Genomic DNA, 6,136 nt, shown 5'->3' with positions numbered 1-6,136 from the left:
GGTGTACAATCATTGAGTTTTGTTTACACCAAACAGTTATGTCGTTCAAGCTCGTTTGAAGGGAGGTTTCAATTGTCTATAAACTTTTACCGGACGTGTAAAGAGAGGAGTCGTCTGCGAATAGATCATTGACAACCTTCTTGTCTGATATATGGAGAGGTAAATCGTTAATATAAATGCAAAATAAAAGTGGGCCTAAAACTGAACCTTGTGGGACGCCGTGCTTTACCCTTCCTGGTGCAGAACGGATACCATTCAGGGAGCCAAACTGCGTTCTGTCGGCTAGATAAGAACGAAAGAATGATACACAGGATCAATCGCCTAAATAACAATATAATTTCTTCAAATGAATTGTGTGATTAACAATGTCACACGCTTTCTTGAAATCAAGGAAGACGGCTCCGACTGCTTCCGAACGGTTAATGGCAGAGAGCCATGTATTGCATAGTTTAACGAGAGCTGTTTGACACGAATGCTTGGGGCGAAATCCTGATTGAGATGAAGTGAACAGACTACGGCTTTCCATGTGATGAAGCAAGCACTTGTGTACATGTTTTTCTAATGGTTTAGATAGAATAGATAATAAGGAAATTGGCCTAAGTTGTTTATGTCGGTTAAGTCTTTTGGTTTGGGAAGTGGAATTACTTTTGCGGTTTAAAATATTTTCGGAAATATATTTTGGTCAATACATAAATTATATGCATACGTTATTGGCTCAACAAGAAAGGGTAACGCTAACTTGATTAAGAAAGCAGGTAAGTTATCGGATCCCATGGACTTTTTATTACTCAAATCATTTATCAACCGCCCGTCTTCGTGGACTGCAATGTGCGGGATTTTAAAAGGATTAATTTCTTTTAAATGTGACTGGCAAAATGAATTAAGAATTGGTGGGCATTCGTATTCGCTTCTGTTATTGTCACTATAGGTTTGTTTGTTTGTTTGTTTGTTTGCTTAACGCCCAGCCGACCACGAAGGGCCATATCAGGGCGGCGCTGCTTTGACATATAACGTGCGCCACACACAAGACAAAAGTCGCAGCACAGGCTTCATGTCTCACCCAGTCACATTAATTTATTCTGACACCGGACCAACCAGTCCTAGCACTAACCCCATAATGCCAGACGCCAGGCGGAGCAGCCACTAGATTGCCAATTTTAAAGTCTTAGGTATGACCCGGTCGGTTCGAACCCACGACCTCCCGATCACGGGGCGGACGCCTTACCACTAGGCCACCGTGCCGGTCACTATAGGTAGACTCCAAGAGTTTACCAGGAAGAGCTAAAAAAAAATTATCATTAAAAGCGCTTGGGGAAATACTAACTGAGGTTGAATGTTGTCTGGTGTTTGATTTAGCAGTAACTTCGTTCATTGCTCTCCATAACGAAGCTGTGTCTTTTTTTTCTCAGAAACAAGTTTATTGAAATACTGTCTTTTGGCATCTGCCTAAGACTTTATTTCTTTGTTTCTTGTAATCATCTTTTAATTTGTTTTCTTTATAAAAAAAAATCGCGAAGAGCCATAGCGTTTATAATGTCTTCATTTAACCACGGGGGAAGTTTGGGGTGTTTAACTCTCTTTTTGCGCAAAGGTGCATGTTTATCAATAATAGGTACAAATGCATCATACAAAGCAGAAAAGGCACTATTAGGACAAATATGATTGCAAATAAGATGGAAAGGCACAGAAGCAATGTCTCGCAAAAAAATTAGTTTCATTGAAATTTGTAAAGGATCTGTACTCAATTGTTGTATGGCCCTTAGGCGGACGTTTAGGTAATTTGAAAGACCAAGTGCAAAAAATAGGACTATGGTCATTTATACTTTCCTTGGACACAAACACTTTGGAAACATTATACGTATTGTTTGTGTAAATGTGATCAATTAGCGTTGCGCTAGTACTGGTTACTAGAGAGAGAGAGAGAGAGAGAGAGAGAGAGAGAGAGAGAGAGAGAGAGAGAGAGAGAGAGAGAGAGAGAGAGAGAGAGAGAGAGAGACAGAGACAGAGACAGAGAGAGAGAGACAGAGAGAGAGAGAACGAACGAACAAACCAACTTTATTTTTCGAGGGTAATGGAGTAGATACAGCAAAGATCTTTTTTCATCCAGCCCTCGCCCAAGAGGGAATTAACTAAGCAGTGCATAATATTAAAGCAGAAGAAGAAGCAAAGCAAAAACATAAAAACATGGTTATTAAATCAGACAAAGAGAGAGAAAAAAAAATGTTCATAGCATACATGCCAACATGGTCAGGTAATGGTATACATTAAAACACACACTTTGACACACACGGAGAAAGAGAGAGAGAGAGAGAGAGAGAGAGAGAGAGAGAGAGAGAGAGAGAGAGAGAGAGAGAGAGAGAGAGAGAGAGAGAGAGAGAGACAGAGACAGAGACAGAGACAGAGACAGAGAGACAGAGACAGAGAGAGAGAGAGACTTCTTACAAAAATCACCCAAAATTCAATGATATAGTTTTCCGAATCCAAAACAACATTCCCGAACTCAAAACATTCCCAAAAACTTGACGTTTCCTCTTCAAACACGGACACCGCAATTAAAGCCCCCCAGGCTGACTAATTAGGCCGAGCAACACCTGCCAGGTGAGAGAGAGAGAGAGGAGAGAGAGAGAGAGAGAGAGGGATGTGAAAAAAGGAGGATATCATTATATATCGACGAGGAAGGGTGAATCAAAAATGGTGTGTATAAAAGCCAGGTCAAAGGAGAGGCTGGTTACATTGGAGGGCTAGAGTTTGACCAGTATAGCCAGTCCTGTGTCTTAACTGCGTTTTCCTGCTCGAGTTACCTGCCTTTTCTACCTAGGCTTCTGTCGGCGAGTCTCTTTGATCATCTAAATAAGTACCGTTTACAGGTGAGGAATAGACATTTTCTTTTTACATTTAGTCAAGTTTTCTTCTTCTTCTTTGTTCATGGGCTTAGACTCCCACGTTCACTCATGTTTTAAGCACAAGTGGAGTTGTTTGTGTATGACCGTTTTTACCCCGCCATTCAGGCAGCATACGCCGATTTCGGGGGATAGTCAAGTTTTGACTAAATGTTTTAACATAGAGGGGGAATCGAGACGAGGGTCGTGGTGTATGTGTGTGTGTCTGTCTGTGCGTGTGTGTGTGTAGAGCGATTCAGACCAAACTACTGGACCGATCTTTATGAAATTTGACATGAGAGTTCCTGGGAATGATATCCCCGGACTTTTTTTCATTTTTTCGATAAATACTTTTGATGACGTCATATCCGGCATTTTGTAAAAGTTGAGGCGGCACTGTCACACCCTCATTTTTCAATCAAATTGATTGAAATTTTGGCCAAGCAATATTCGACAAAGGCCGGACTTCGGTATTGCATTTCAGCTTGGTGGCTTAAAAATTAATTGATGACTTTGGTCATTAAAAATCTGAAAATTGTAATATTTTTTTTATATAAAACGATCCAAATTTACGCTCATCTTGTTCTTCATTATTTTCTGATTTCAAAAACATATAAATATGTTATATTTGGATTAAAAACAAGCTCTAAAAATTAAAAATATAAAAAATTATGATCAAAATTAAAGTTCCGAAATCGATTTAAAAACAATTTCATCTTATTCCTTGTCGGTTCCTGATTAAAAAAAACATATAGATATGATATGTTTGGATTAAAAACACGCTCAGAAACTTAAAACGAAGAGAGGTACAGAAAAGCGTGCTATGCAGCACAGCGAAACCACTACCGCGCTGAACAGACTCGTCAGTTTCACTCCGTAATGCACAAGCGGCGGACTACGGTCATTGTGAAAAAATGCAGTGCGTTCAGTTTCATTCTGTGAGTTCCACAGCTTGACTAAATGTAGTAATTTCGCCTTACGCGACTTGTTTTTTAATTACAATTTGTATAGTATAATTTCTTTCTTTCTTTATGTTTTTGTTCATTGTTTATTTCATTTTATTGTTGTTGTTTTAATGGCTGAAAGAATTTAGCACATTGACATAGGTGTCGCTTATGAAGCTGATTCATTAAAACACAAAGATGCAACCCTGCGAGCAAAGATACAAAGAAGTTTATAAAAGCTGTATCTGGCATAATCTTTAAACGTATTAACCTTCACCCTGCTTCCTGGGTCCTGGACGACGCAGAGCCTCACAAGTGTCTATATATCTAAAACAATTGGGAGTATGTGATTGAGACTTCATGTAATCCTCTAACACCATAGAACCTTCCTATCGACCAATTTTTAAAGGATTATATTTGTAAACAAACAAACAAACAATGACGTCATTTGAACCACACAGTCTGGATCTTGTGGGTCGTGGACGATCCATATGGAACTAAAGAAGTCATTTTACGGTGTTTATCACTATTCGGATGGCGTGGGTCGTGTACGACCCATACATTACAAAGAGGTGGTAAAGAGTTTATTCCCTTTTTGAAGGGCGTGGGTCGTGTACGACCCACACGTTTTACGTTGAATCTTTCTTTAAAAAGTATGGGTCGTGTACGGCCTACATCATCCGGACTGTGTAGTCCAAAGACATTTGTTTTTGTGTTAACGATCGAGTCAACCATCACACAGATCCGTGCAGGTCTTTCCATGGAATAAGACCATAATACTATTTGGGACCACACCACCATCTTCAGTCTGCTGCTGCTGCTGCTGCTGCTGCTGTTGTTGTTGTTGTTGTTGTTGTTGTTGCTGTCGTTGTTGTCGTTGTTGTTGTTGTTGTTGTTGCTGTTGTTGTTGTCGTTGTTGTTGTTGCTGCTGTTGTTGTTGTTGCTGTTGTTGTTGTTGCTGTTGTTGTTGTTGTCGTTGTTGTTGTTGTTGTTGTCGTTGTTGTTGCTGTTGCTGTTGCTGTTGTTGTTGTCGTTGTTGTTGTCGTTGTTGTTGTCGTCGTTGTCGTTGTTGTTGTTGCTGCTGTTGCTGTTGTTGTTGTTGTTGTTGTTGTTGTTCTTGTTGTTGTTGTTGGTGGTGGTGGTGGATTTTTGTTGTTTAAGAACTCATTTTGTAACTGAAAGTAGGGGAGACCGGTGTAACACGACATTTTTACTCCACGAAACATTTACTCCGGAGTAAATATTTCGTACGAAATTCTTACTCCGAGTACACTTTTCGTGCGAGAAAAAAACTCCCCGCAAGGCACGACAAAATTACTCCCTCCACGAAATGTTTACTCCCCATTTTTTTTTTTACTTCCAGTAAAAATCTCGTACGCAAAAATGGGATGCGGGCGAAGGGATAATGCCAATAAGTGATCTCGCGCACACGAATGTCGCGCTACCCTCCTTCCACCCCTTCCACCACCAAGACTAACAGGGGACAAGGGAGTAAAAATTTCGTACACCTGGCATGGGAAGTTAAATTGCTCGTGTTGGGGTGAAGTAATTTATTCGTTATTTATTCGTCAGGGGAGTAACATTTTTGTACGAAATGTTTACTCGGAACTCACCTGTCTTGGGGAGTAATTTTCTCGTGCAATGGGGGAGTGCCTTTTTCGTAAAGGGAGTAACTTTTTCGTACGAAATGCTTACTCCGGAGTAAAATTCTCGTGGGAGTATTTTTCTCGTGTTACACCGGGGCTAGTCCGCCTACTTTTATGCTTTTGGTAGCAACTGCTTGTACCCCTTCAAAACCCCCCACCACCCGTTTTCTTTGGATACACGCTTTAACTACACACATGCCGACACAATGTTGATCATTGCTTCAATAATTTGAAGATGGTGCTTGAAAATTAACCACGTGAAATGAGTATTTCGGTGTTTAGCCAAAAATGTTAAAGTTTCTACCACAGACATACACACTTACATACATACGCACGCACGCACGCACGCACGCACGCACAGACAGACAGAGTTTACCATCGCATAGGCTACACTTACGTGAGCCAAAAATGAAGAAAAACACTTTTTGTGATCTGTACTCACGATATATGGGCGCGCAACCTCTGAACTTCTGCAGGATATGGCGGGAAGTAGGGACACCATTCTCACATGGTGTGAAAGACTAAAAGGTCGCAAACGTAAGAATAAACAGACAAAGACGGATGTGCCCCGGGGGCGGACTAGCCCCGGTCTCCCCTATAAGTTGGGACAGTCCTCGGGTGCTGGGTTGTATATATTTAATCCGTGATAGCGAAATGAATCAGTATA

This window comes from Littorina saxatilis, linkage group LG5 (genome assembly GCF_037325665.1).
Source record: "Littorina saxatilis isolate snail1 linkage group LG5, US_GU_Lsax_2.0, whole genome shotgun sequence".
Classification (NCBI taxonomy): Eukaryota; Metazoa; Mollusca; class Gastropoda; order Littorinimorpha; family Littorinidae; genus Littorina; species Littorina saxatilis.
Note: the sequence above shows the minus strand (reverse complement) of the source record.